Raw genomic sequence first — 13,585 nt, 5'->3', positions numbered from 1 at the left:
AAAAACGAAATGCATTCAAGATGAAGAGAATCAAAGCATGTTATGTTTAAGAATTGAGTTCTCAATCTCAGTTTAGCTCATCTACATATATATCCTGTTTTACAATGGACTTCTTTTTAAACCATATAATCTCAGACAGTGTCTTCCTGCATTTTATGTACATGCTTGTGACCTTGTATAAATGTTTCTCAGTGGCAACTTGTGCATGCAGATTCTTTCTATCTGGTTTTACAGCTGTAGAGATGTAATGAAAGGTAAGAAATAATGTCTGGTAATCAACAAACTATTAATTGTGCAGTGTCAGTTGTTCTAATTCCAAACTTTATTAAGGAATAGACCATAAGTTCTCCAACTCTGTCCTCTGGACCCCACACAGTGTATGTTTTGCAGGTAACCCAGCAGGTGCATATGTGTATTAATTACTCACTGACACATTTTAAAAAGTCCACTTGTGGAGCTAATTATTTACTTGTGGTTCTGCGAGGAGACCTGCAAAACATGCACTGTGTGGGGTTCTGAGAACCGAGTTTGAGAACCTGTGGAATAGACCAATGAAAAACCTAATATATTTTAAATGATTATTATTTGATAAAATGTCCGTAAAATGTACAATACAGTTCATGAGCACTAGTGTTGGCATGGTGTGATGTTAAAGGCTCTGATTTCTAATTAATTTAGTACAAGATCAAAAGTCCTTGACACCTATATTTGACATTAAACTATACTAGCTATTATATTTCACAAAGTTTACATATTAATATTGAAGCAAATTAAAATAAAATGTATCAGATATTTCTGCCAACAGGAAAAATGTTTTGATTTCCAAGTAGCACCATCCAATTGAGGTCAGGTAGTTGTGGCCGAGTGGTTAAGGCGATGGACTTGAAATCCATTGAGGTTTCCCCGCGCAGGTTCAAATCTTGCCAGCTACGTACTGCTTTTTATGCATGTAGAAAGCTAAGCTCATTTGTCCTTGATAACTTTATTTTCCATGAAACTAAAGTAGCTTTTACATTTCCCAAAGTTTAACTTACTGTAAAAGCTACCAAAAAAGGAAAACATTGATTTTGCACACAGCTTGTCAATGAAACAACATTAAGGTAGTTGTGGCCGAGTGGTTAACGTGATGGACTCAAAATCCATTTGCTTTTCAAGCTGGTTTAAAAACAAAATGCATTCAAGATGAAGAGAATCAAAGCATGTTATGTTTAAGAATTGAGTTCTCAATCTCAGCTTAGCTCACCTACATATATATCCTGTTTTACAATGGACTTCTTTTTAAACCATATAATCTCAGACAGTGTCTTCCTGCATTCTATGTACATGCTTGTGACCTTGTATAAATGTTTCCCAGTGGCAACTTATGCATGCAGATTCTTTCTATCTGGATTTACAGCTGTAGAGATGTAATGAAAGGTAAGAAATAATGTCTGGTTATCAACAAACTATTAATTGTGCAGTGTCAGTTGTTGTAATTCCAAACTTTATTAAGGAATAGACCATAAATTCTCAAACTCAGTCCTCAGGACCCCACACAGTGTATGTTTTGCAGGTAACCCAGCAGGTGCATATGTGTATTAATTACTCACTGACACATTTTAAAAAGTCCACTTGTGGAGCTAATTATTTACTTGTGGTTCTGCGAGGAGACCTGCAAAACATGCACTGTGTGGGGTTCTGAGAACCGAGTTTGAGAACCTGTGGAATAGACCAATGAAAAACCTAATATATTTTAAATGATTATTATTTGATAAAATGTCCGTAAAATGTACAATACAGTTCATGAGCACTAGTGTTGGCATGGTGTGATGTTAAAGGCTCTGATTTCTAATTAATTTAGTACAAGATCAAAAGTCCTTGACAACTATATTTGACATTAAACTATACTAGCTATTATATTTCACAAAGTTTACATATTAATATTGAAGCAAATTAAAATAAAATGTATCAGATATTTCTGCCAACAGGAAAAATGTTTTGATTTCCAAGTAGCAGCAACCAATTGAGGTCAGGTAGTTGTGGCCGAGTGGTTAAGGTGATGGACTTGAAATCCATCGGGGTTTCCTCGCGCGGGTTCAAATCCTGCCAGCTACATACTGCTTTTTATGCATGTAGAAAGCTAAGCTCATTTGTCCTTGATAACTTTATTTTCCATGAAACTAAAGTAGCTTTTACATTTCCCAAAGTTTAACTTACTGTAAAAGCTACCAAAAAAGGAAAACATTGATTTTGCACACAGCTTGTCAATGAAACAACATTAAGGTAGTTGTGGCCGAGTGGTTAAGGTGATGGACTCAAATTCCATTTGCTTTTCAAGCTGGTTTAAAAACAAAATGCATTCAAGATGAAGAGAATCAAAGCATGTTATGTTTAAGAATTGAGTTCTCAATCTCAGCTTAGCTCACCTACATATATATCCTGTTTTACAATGGACTTCTTTTTAAACCATATAATCTCAGACAGTGTCTTCCTGCATTCTAGGTACATGCTTGTGACCTTGTATAAATGTTTCCCAGTGGCAACTTATGCATGCAGATTCTTTCTATCTGGACTTACAGCTGTAGAGATGTAATGAAAGGTAAGAAATAATGTCTGGTAATCAACAAACTATTAATTGTGCAGTGTCAGTTGTTATAATTCCAAACTTTATTAAGGAATAGACCATAAGTTCTCCAACTCAGTCCTCAGGACCCCACACAGTGTATGTTTTGCAGGTAACCCAGCAGGTGCATAGGTGTATTAATTACTCACTGACACATTTTAAAAAGTCCACTTGTGAAACTAATTATTTACTTGTGGTTCTGCGAGGAGACCTGCAAAACATGCACTGTGTGGGGTTCTGAGAACCGAGTTTGAGAACCTGTGGAATAGACCAATGAAAAACCTAATATATTTTAAATGATTATTATTTGATAAAATGTCCATAAAATGTACAATACAGTTCATGAGCACTAGTGTTGGCATGGTGTGATGTTAAAGGCTTTGATTTCTAATTAATTTAGTACAGGATCAAAAGTCCTTGACACCTATATTTGACATTAAACTATACTAGCTATTATATTTCACAAAGTTTACATATTAATATTGAAGCAAATTAAAATAAAATGTATCAGATATTTCTGCCACCTGGAAAAATGTTTTGATTTCCAAGTAGCACCATCCAATTGAGGTCAGGTAGTTGTGGCCGAGTGGTTAAGGCGATGGACTTGAAATCCATTGGGGTTTCCTCGCGCAGGTTCAAATCCTGCCAGCTACGTACTGCTTTTTATGCATGTAGAAAGCTAAGCTCATTTGTCCTTGATAACTTTATTTTCCATGAAACTAAAGTAGCTTTTACATTTCCCAAAGTTTAACTTACTGTAAAAGCTACCAAAAAAGGAAAACATTGATTTTGCACACAGCTTGTCAATGAAACAACATTAAGGTAGTTGTGGCCGAGTGGTTAACGTGATGGACTCAAAATCCATTTGCTTTTCAAGCTGGTTTAAAAACAAAATGCATTCAAGATGAAGAGAATCAAAGCATGTTATGTTTAAGAATTGAGTTCTCAATCTCAGCTTAGCTCACCTACATATATATCCTGTTTTACAATGGACTTCTTTTTAAACCATATAATCTCAGACAGTGTCTTCCTGCATTCTATGTACATGCTTGTGACCTTGTATAAATGTTTCCCAGTGGCAACTTATGCATGCAGATTCTTTCTATCTGGATTTACAGCTGTAGAGATGTAATGAAAGGTAAGAAATAATGTCTGGTAATCAACAAACTATTAATTGTGCAGTGTCAGTTGTTATAATTCCAAACTTTATTAAGGAATAGACCATAAGTTCTCCAACTCAGTCCTCAGGACCCCACACAGTGTATGTTTTGCAGGTAACCCAGCAGGTGCATAGGTGTATTAATTACTCACTGACACATTTTAAAAAGTCCACTTGTGGAGCTAATTATTTACTTGTGGTTCTGCGAGGAGACCTGCAAAACATGCACTGTGTGGGGTTCTGAGAACCGAGTTTGAGAACCTGTGGAATAGACCAATGAAAAACCTAATATATTTTAAATGATTATTATTTGATAAAATGTCCGTAAAATGTACAATACAGTTCATGAGCACTAGTGTTGGCATGGTGTGATGTTAAAGGCTCTGATTTCTAATTAATTTAGTACAAGATCAAAAGTCCTTGACACCTATATTTGACATTAAACTATACTAGCTATTATATTTCACAAAGTTTACATATTAATATTGAAGCAAATTAAAATAAAATGTATCAGATATTTCTGCCAACAGGAAAAATGTTTTGATTTCCAAGTAGCACCATCCAATTGAGGTCAGGTAGTTGTGGCCGAGTGGTTAAGGCGATGGACTTGAAATCCATTGGGGTTTCCCCGCGCAGGTTCAAATCCTGCCAGCTACGTACTGCTTTTTATGCATGTAGAAAGCTAAGCTCATTTGTCCTTGATAACTTTATTTTCCATGAAACTAAAGTAGCTTTTACATTTCCCAAAGTTTAACTTACTGTAAAAGCTACCAAAAAAGGAAAACATTGATTTTGCACACAGCTTGTCAATGAAACAACATTAAGGTAGTTGTGGCCGAGTGGTTAACGTGATGGACTCAAAATCCATTTGCTTTTCAAGCTGGTTTAAAAACAAAATGCATTCAAGATGAAGAGAATCAAAGCATGTTATGTTTAAGAATTGAGTTCTCAATCTCAGCTTAGCTCACCTACATATATATCCTGTTTTACAATGGACTTCTTTTTAAACCATATAATCTCAGACAGTGTCTTCCTGCATTCTATGTACATGCTTGTGACCTTGTATAAATGTTTCCCAGTGGCAACTTATGCATGCAGATTCTTTCTATCTGGATTTACAGCTGTAGAGATGTAATGAAAGGTAAGAAATAATGTCTGGTTATCAACAAACTATTAATTGTGCAGTGTCAGTTGTTGTAATTCCAAACTTTATTAAGGAATAGACCATAAATTCTCAAACTCAGTCCTCAGGACCCCACACAGTGTATGTTTTGCAGGTAACCCAGCAGGTGCATATGTGTATTAATTACTCACTGACACATTTTAAAAAGTCCACTTGTGGAGCTAATTATTTACTTGTGGTTCTGCGAGGAGACCTGCAAAACATGCACTGTGTGGGGTTCTGAGAACCGAGTTTGAGAACCTGTGGAATAGACCAATGAAAAACCTAATATATTTTAAATGATTATTATTTGATAAAATGTCCGTAAAATGTACAATACAGTTCATGAGCACTAGTGTTGGCATGGTGTGATGTTAAAGGCTCTGATTTCTAATTAATTTAGTACAAGATCAAAAGTCCTTGACACCTATATTTGACATTAAACTATACTAGCTATTATATTTCACAAAGTTTACATATTAATATTGAAGCAAATTAAAATAAAATGTATCAGATATTTCTGCCAACAGGGAAAATGTTTTGATTTCCAAGTAGCACCATCTAATTGAGGTCAGGTAGTTGTGGCTGAGTGGTTAAGGCGATGGACTTGAAATCCATTGGGGTTTCCCCGCGCAGGTTCAAATCCTGCCAGCTACGTACTGCTTTTTATGCATGTAGAAAGCTAAGCTCATTTGTCCTTGATAACTTTATTTTCCATGAAACTAAAGTAGCTTTTACATTTCCCAAAGTTTAACTTACTGTAAAAGCTACCAAAAAAGGAAAACATTGATTTTGCACACAGCTTGTCAATGAAACAACATTAAGGTAGTTGTGGCCGAGTGGTTAAGGTGATGGACTCAAAATCCATTTGCTTTTCAAGCTGGTTTAAAAACAAAATGCATTCAAGATGAAGAGAATCAAAGCATGTTATGTTTAAGAATTGAGTTCTCAATCTCAGCTTAGCACACCTACATATATATCCTGTTTTACAATGGACTTCTTTTTAAACCATATAATCTCAGACAGTGTCTTCCTGCATTCTGTGTACATGCTTGTGACCTTGTATAAATGTTTCCCAGTGGCAACTTATGCATGCAGATTCTTTCTATCTGGACTTACAGCTGTAGAGATGTAATAAAAGGTAAGAAATAATGTCTGGTAATCAACAAACTATTAATTGTGCAGTGTCAGTTGTTATAATTCCAAACTTTATTAAGGAATAGACCATAAGTTCTCCAACTCAGTCCTCAGGACCCCACACAGTGTATGTTTTGCAGGTAACCCAGCAGGTGCATAGGTGTATTAATTACTCACTGACACATTTTAAAAAGTCCACTTGTGGAGCTAATTATTTACTTGTGGTTCTGCGAGGAGACCTGCAAAACATGCACTGTGTGGGGTTCTGAGAACCGAGTTTGAGAACCTGTGGAATAGACCAATGAAAAACCTAATATATTTTAAATGATTATTATTTGATAAAATGTCCGTAAAATGTACAATACAGTTCATGAGCACTAGTGTTGGCATGGTGTGATGTTAAAGGCTTTGATTTCTAATTAATTTAGTACAAGATCAAAAGTCCTTGACACCTATATTTGACATTAAACTATACTAGCTATTATATTTCACAAAGTTTACATATTAATATTGAAGCAAATTAAAATAAAATGTATCAGATATTTCTGCCAACAGGAAAAATGTTTTGATTTCCAAGTAGCACCATCCAATTGAGGTCAGGTAGTTGTGGCCGAGTGGTTAAGGCGATGGACTTGAAATCCATTGGGGTTTCCCCGCGCAGGTTCAAATCCTGCCAGCTACGTACTGCTTTTTATGCATGTAGAAAGCTAAGCTCATTTGTCCTTGATAACTTTATTTTCCATGAAACTAAAGTAGCTTTTACATTTCCCAAAGTTTAACTTACTGTAAAAGCTACCAAAAAAGGAAAACATTGATTTTGCACACAGCTTGTCAATGAAACAACATTAAGGTAGTTGTGGCCGAGTGGTTAACGTGATGGACTCAAAATCCATTTGCTTTTCAAGCTGGTTTAAAAACAAAATGCATTCAAGATGAAGAGAATCAAAGCATGTTATGTTTAAGAATTGAGTTCTCAATCTCAGCTTAGCTCACCTACATATATATCCTGTTTTACAATGGACTTCTTTTTAAACCATATAATCTCAGACAGTGTCTTCCTGCATTCTATGTACATGCTTGTGACCTTGTATAAATGTTTCCCAGTGGCAACTTATGCATGCAGATTCTTTCTATCTGGATTTACAGCTGTAGAGATGTAATGAAAGGTAAGAAATAATGTCTGGTTATCAACAAACTATTAATTGTGCAGTGTCAGTTGTTGTAATTCCAAACTTTATTAAGGAATAGACCATAAATTCTCAAACTCAGTCCTCAGGACCCCACACAGTGTATGTTTTGCAGGTAACCCAGCAGGTGCATATGTGTATTAATTACTCACTGACACATTTTAAAAAGTCCACTTGTGGAGCTAATTATTTACTTGTGGTTCTGCGAGGAGACCTGCAAAACATGCACTGTGTGGGGTTCTGAGAACCGAGTTTGAGAACCTGTGGAATAGACCAATGAAAAACCTAATATATTTTAAATGATTATTATTTGATAAAATGTCCGTAAAATGTACAATACAGTTCATGAGCACTAGTGTTGGCATGGTGTGATGTTAAAGGCTCTGATTTCTAATTAATTTAGTACAAGATCAAAAGTCCTTGACACCTATATTTGACATTAAACTATACTAGCTATTATATTTCACAAAGTTTACATATTAATATTGAAGCAAATTAAAATAAAATGTATCAGATATTTCTGCCAACAGGAAAAATGTTTTTATTTCCAAGTAGCACCATCCAATTGATGTCAGGTTGTTGTGGGGATGGACTTGAAATCCATTGGGGTTTCCCCGTGCAGGTTCAAATCCTGCCAGCTACGTACTGCTTTTTATGCATGTAGAAAGCTAAGCTCATTTGTCCTTGATTACTTTATTTTCCATGAAACTAAAGTAGCTTTTACATTTCCCAAAGTTTAACTTACTGTAAAAGCTACCAAAAAAGGAAAACATTGATTTTGCACACAGCTTGTCAGTGAAACAACATTAAGGTAGTTGTGGCCAAGTGGTTAAGGTGATGGACTCGAAATCCATTTGCTTTTCAAGCTGGTTTAAAAACGAAATGCATTCAAGATGAAGAGAATCAAAGCATGTTATGTTTAAGAATTGAGTTCTCAATCTCAGCTTAGCTCACCTACATATATATCCTGTTTTACAATGGACTTCTTTTTAAACCATATAATCTCAGACAGTGTCTTCCTGCATTCTATGTACATGCTTGTTTGTGACCTTGTATAAATGCTTCTCAGTGGCAACTTGTGCATGCAGATTCTTTCTATCTGGATTTACAGCTGTAGAGATGTAATGAAAGGTAAGAAATAATGTCTGGTAATTAACAAACTATTAATTGTGCAGTGTCAGTTGTTATAATTCCAAACTTTATTAAGGAATGGACCATAGGTTCTCAAACTCAGTTCTCAGGACCCCACACAGTGTATGTTTTGCAAGTAACCCAGCAGGTGCACAGGTGTATTAATTACTCACTGACACATTTTAAAAAGTCCACTTTTGGAGCTAATTATTTACTTGTGGTTCTGCGAGGAGACCTGCAAAACATGCACTGTGTGGGGTTCTGAGAACCGAGTTTGAGAACCTGTGGAATAGACCAATGAAAAACCTAATATATTTTAAATGATTATTATTTGATAAAATGTCCGTAAAATGTACAATACAGTTCATGAGCACTAGTGTTGGCATGGTGTGATGTTAAAGGCTCTGATTTCTAATTAATTTAGTACAAGATCAAAAGTCCTTGACAACTATATTTGACATTAAACTATACTAGCTATTATATTTCACAAAGTTTACATATTAATATTGAAGCAAATTAAAATAAAATGTATCAGATATTTCTGCCAACAGGAAAAATGTTTTGATTTCCAAGTAGCAGCAACCAATTGAGGTCAGGTAGTTGTGGCCGAGTGGTTAAGGTGATGGACTTGAAATCCATCGGGGTTTCCTCGCGCGGGTTCAAATCCTGTCAGCTACGTACTGCTTTTTATGCATGTAGAAAGCTAAGCTCATTTGTCCTTGATAACTTTATTTTCCATGAAACTAAAGTAGCTTTTACATTTCCCAAAGTTTAACTTACTGTAAAAGCTACCAAAAAAGGAAAACATTGATTTTGCACACAGCTTGTCAATGAAACAACATTAAGGTAGTTGTGGCCGAGTGGTTAAGGTGATGGACTCAAATTCCATTTGCTTTTCAAGCTGGTTTAAAAACAAAATGCATTCAAGATGAAGAGAATCAAAGCATGTTATGTTTAAGAATTGAGTTCTCAATCTCAGCTTAGCTCACCTACATATATATCCTGTTTTACAATGGACTTCTTTTTAAACCATATAATCTCAGACAGTGTCTTCCTGCATTCTATGTACATGCTTGTGACCTTGTATAAATGTTTCCCAGTGGCAACTTATGCATGCAGATTCTTTCTATCTGGATTTACAGCTGTAGAGATGTAATGAAAGGTAAGAAATAATGTCTGGTTATCAACAAACTATTAATTGTGCAGTGTCAGTTGTTGTAATTCCAAACTTTATTAAGGAATAGACCATAAATTCTCAAACTCAGTCCTCAGGACCCCACACAGTGTATGTTTTGCAGGTAACCCAGCAGGTGCATATGTGTATTAATTACTCACTGACACATTTTAAAAAGTCCACTTGTGGAGCTAATTATTTACTTGTGGTTCTGCGAGGAGACCTGCAAAACATGCACTGTGTGGGGTTCTGAGAACCGAGTTTGAGAACCTGTGGAATAGACCAATGAAAAACCTAATATATTTTAAATGATTATTATTTGATAAAATGTCCGTAAAATGTACAATACAGTTCATGAGCACTAGTGTTGGCATGGTGTGATGTTAAAGGCTCTGATTTCTAATTAATTTAGTACAAGATCAAAAGTCCTTGACACCTATATTTGACATTAAACTATACTAGCTATTATATTTCACAAAGTTTACATATTAATATTGAAGCAAATTAAAATAAAATGTATCAGATATTTCTGCCAACAGGGAAAATGTTTTGATTTCCAAGTAGCACCATCTAATTGAGGTCAGGTAGTTGTGGCTGAGTGGTTAAGGCGATGGACTTGAAATCCATTGGGGTTTCCCCGCGCAGGTTCAAATCCTGCCAGCTACGTACTGCTTTTTATGCATGTAGAAAGCTAAGCTCATTTGTCCTTGATAACTTTATTTTCCATGAAACTAAAGTAGCTTTTACATTTCCCAAAGTTTAACTTACTGTAAAAGCTACCAAAAAAGGAAAACATTGATTTTGCACACAGCTTGTCAATGAAACAACATTAAGGTAGTTGTGGCCGAGTGGTTAAGGTGATGGACTCAAAATCCATTTGCTTTTCAAGCTGGTTTAAAAACAAAATGCATTCAAGATGAAGAGAATCAAAGCATGTTATGTTTAAGAATTGAGTTCTCAATCTCAGCTTAGCACACCTACATATATATCCTGTTTTACAATGGACTTCTTTTTAAACCATATAATCTCAGACAGTGTCTTCCTGCATTCTGTGTACATGCTTGTGACCTTGTATAAATGTTTCCCAGTGGCAACTTATGCATGCAGATTCTTTCTATCTGGACTTACAGCTGTAGAGATGTAATAAAAGGTAAGAAATAATGTCTGGTAATCAACAAACTATTAATTGTGCAGTGTCAGTTGTTATAATTCCAAACTTTATTAAGGAATAGACCATAAGTTCTCCAACTCAGTCCTCAGGACCCCACACAGTGTATGTTTTGCAGGTAACCCAGCAGGTGCATAGGTGTATTAATTACTCACTGACACATTTTAAAAAGTCCACTTGTGGAGCTAATTATTTACTTGTGGTTCTGCGAGGAGACCTGCAAAACATGCACTGTGTGGGGTTCTGAGAACCGAGTTTGAGAACCTGTGGAATAGACCAATGAAAAACCTAATATATTTTAAATGATTATTATTTGATAAAATGTCCGTAAAATGTACAATACAGTTCATGAGCACTAGTGTTGGCATGGTGTGATGTTAAAGGCTTTGATTTCTAATTAATTTAGTACAAGATCAAAAGTCCTTGACACCTATATTTGACATTAAACTATACTAGCTATTATATTTCACAAAGTTTACATATTAATATTGAAGCAAATTAAAATAAAATGTATCAGATATTTCTGCCAACAGGAAAAATGTTTTGATTTCCAAGTAGCACCATCCAATTGAGGTCAGGTAGTTGTGGCCGAGTGGTTAAGGCGATGGACTTGAAATCCATTGGGGTTTCCCCGCGCAGGTTCAAATCCTGCCAGCTACGTACTGCTTTTTATGCATGTAGAAAGCTAAGCTCATTTGTCCTTGATAACTTTATTTTCCATGAAACTAAAGTAGCTTTTACATTTCCCAAAGTTTAACTTACTGTAAAAGCTACCAAAAAAGGAAAACATTGATTTTGCACACAGCTTGTCAATGAAACAACATTAAGGTAGTTGTGGCCGAGTGGTTAACGTGATGGACTCAAAATCCATTTGCTTTTCAAGCTGGTTTAAAAACAAAATGCATTCAAGATGAAGAGAATCAAAGCATGTTATGTTTAAGAATTGAGTTCTCAATCTCAGCTTAGCTCACCTACATATATATCCTGTTTTACAATGGACTTCTTTTTAAACCATATAATCTCAGACAGTGTCTTCCTGCATTCTATGTACATGCTTGTGACCTTGTATAAATGTTTCCCAGTGGCAACTTATGCATGCAGATTCTTTCTATCTGGATTTACAGCTGTAGAGATGTAATGAAAGGTAAGAAATAATGTCTGGTTATCAACAAACTATTAATTGTGCAGTGTCAGTTGTTGTAATTCCAAACTTTATTAAGGAATAGACCATAAATTCTCAAACTCAGTCCTCAGGACCCCACACAGTGTATGTTTTGCAGGTAACCCAGCAGGTGCATATGTGTATTAATTACTCACTGACACATTTTAAAAAGTCCACTTGTGGAGCTAATTATTTACTTGTGGTTCTGCGAGGAGACCTGCAAAACATGCACTGTGTGGGGTTCTGAGAACCGAGTTTGAGAACCTGTGGAATAGACCAATGAAAAACCTAATATATTTTAAATGATTATTATTTGATAAAATGTCCGTAAAATGTACAATACAGTTCATGAGCACTAGTGTTGGCATGGTGTGATGTTAAAGGCTCTGATTTCTAATTAATTTAGTACAAGATCAAAAGTCCTTGACACCTATATTTGACATTAAACTATACTAGCTATTATATTTCACAAAGTTTACATATTAATATTGAAGCAAATTAAAATAAAATGTATCAGATATTTCTGCCAACAGGAAAAATGTTTTTATTTCCAAGTAGCACCATCCAATTGATGTCAGGTTGTTGTGGGGATGGACTTGAAATCCATTGGGGTTTCCCCGTGCAGGTTCAAATCCTGCCAGCTACGTACTGCTTTTTATGCATGTAGAAAGCTAAGCTCATTTGTCCTTGATTACTTTATTTTCCATGAAACTAAAGTAGCTTTTACATTTCCCAAAGTTTAACTTACTGTAAAAGCTACCAAAAAAGGAAAACATTGATTTTGCACACAGCTTGTCAGTGAAACAACATTAAGGTAGTTGTGGCCAAGTGGTTAAGGTGATGGACTCGAAATCCATTTGCTTTTCAAGCTGGTTTAAAAACGAAATGCATTCAAGATGAAGAGAATCAAAGCATGTTATGTTTAAGAATTGAGTTCTCAATCTCAGCTTAGCTCACCTACATATATATCCTGTTTTACAATGGACTTCTTTTTAAACCATATAATCTCAGACAGTGTCTTCCTGCATTCTATGTACATGCTTGTTTGTGACCTTGTATAAATGCTTCTCAGTGGCAACTTGTGCATGCAGATTCTTTCTATCTGGATTTACAGCTGTAGAGATGTAATGAAAGGTAAGAAATAATGTCTGGTAATTAACAAACTATTAATTGTGCAGTGTCAGTTGTTATAATTCCAAACTTTATTAAGGAATGGACCATAGGTTCTCAAACTCAGTTCTCAGGACCCCACACAGTGTATGTTTTGCAAGTAACCCAGCAGGTGCACAGGTGTATTAATTACTCACTGACACATTTTAAAAAGTCCACTTTTGGAGCTAATTATTTACTTGTGGTTCTGCGAGGAGACCTGCAAAACATGCACTGTGTGGGGTTCTGAGAACCGAGTTTGAGAACCTGTGGAATAGACCAATGAAAAACCTAATATATTTTAAATGATTATTATTTGATAAAATGTCCGTAAAATGTACAATACAGTTCATGAGCACTAGTGTTGGCATGGTGTGATGTTAAAGGCTCTGATTTCTAATTAATTTAGTACAAGATCAAAAGTCCTTGACAACTATATTTGACATTAAACTATACTAGCTATTATATTTCACAAAGTTTACATATTAATATTGAAGCAAATTAAAATAAAATGTATCAGATATTTCTGCCAACAGGAAAAATGTTTTGATTTC

At 35.3% G+C, this 13,585-nt stretch overlaps 9 non-coding genes across 9 annotated transcripts; all 9 read left to right on the top strand.

The window, feature by feature from the left end:
- Positions 1 to 850: 850 nt before the first annotated feature.
- On the top strand, positions 851 to 932 carry TRNAS-UGA (transfer RNA serine (anticodon UGA)). The gene has a single exon. It is a non-coding gene; the product is annotated as a tRNA-Ser (tRNA).
- A 1,080-nt stretch (positions 933 to 2,012) lies between these two features.
- TRNAS-UGA (transfer RNA serine (anticodon UGA)) lies at positions 2,013 to 2,094 on the top strand. The gene has a single exon. It is a non-coding gene; the product is annotated as a tRNA-Ser (tRNA).
- Positions 2,095 to 3,174: 1,080 nt separating this feature from the next.
- TRNAS-UGA (transfer RNA serine (anticodon UGA)) lies at positions 3,175 to 3,256 on the top strand. The gene has a single exon. It is a non-coding gene; the product is annotated as a tRNA-Ser (tRNA).
- A 1,080-nt stretch (positions 3,257 to 4,336) lies between these two features.
- On the top strand, positions 4,337 to 4,418 carry TRNAS-UGA (transfer RNA serine (anticodon UGA)). Its single transcript has one exon. It is a non-coding gene; the product is annotated as a tRNA-Ser (tRNA).
- Positions 4,419 to 5,498: 1,080 nt separating this feature from the next.
- Positions 5,499 to 5,580, top strand: TRNAS-UGA (transfer RNA serine (anticodon UGA)). Its single transcript has one exon. It is a non-coding gene; the product is annotated as a tRNA-Ser (tRNA).
- A 1,080-nt stretch (positions 5,581 to 6,660) lies between these two features.
- On the top strand, positions 6,661 to 6,742 carry TRNAS-UGA (transfer RNA serine (anticodon UGA)). The gene has a single exon. It is a non-coding gene; the product is annotated as a tRNA-Ser (tRNA).
- Positions 6,743 to 8,974: 2,232 nt separating this feature from the next.
- On the top strand, positions 8,975 to 9,056 carry TRNAS-UGA (transfer RNA serine (anticodon UGA)). The gene has a single exon. It is a non-coding gene; the product is annotated as a tRNA-Ser (tRNA).
- A 1,080-nt stretch (positions 9,057 to 10,136) lies between these two features.
- Positions 10,137 to 10,218, top strand: TRNAS-UGA (transfer RNA serine (anticodon UGA)). Its single transcript has one exon. It is a non-coding gene; the product is annotated as a tRNA-Ser (tRNA).
- A 1,080-nt stretch (positions 10,219 to 11,298) lies between these two features.
- On the top strand, positions 11,299 to 11,380 carry TRNAS-UGA (transfer RNA serine (anticodon UGA)). Its single transcript has one exon. It is a non-coding gene; the product is annotated as a tRNA-Ser (tRNA).
- The last annotated feature ends 2,205 nt before the right edge of the window (positions 11,381 to 13,585 follow it).

Source organism: Pseudophryne corroboree, chromosome 11 (genome assembly GCF_028390025.1).
Source record: "Pseudophryne corroboree isolate aPseCor3 chromosome 11, aPseCor3.hap2, whole genome shotgun sequence".
Taxonomy (NCBI): Eukaryota; Metazoa; Chordata; class Amphibia; order Anura; family Myobatrachidae; genus Pseudophryne; species Pseudophryne corroboree.
The sequence above is the reverse complement of the archived record's forward strand: the minus strand, read 5'-3'. Positions and strand labels throughout refer to the sequence as shown.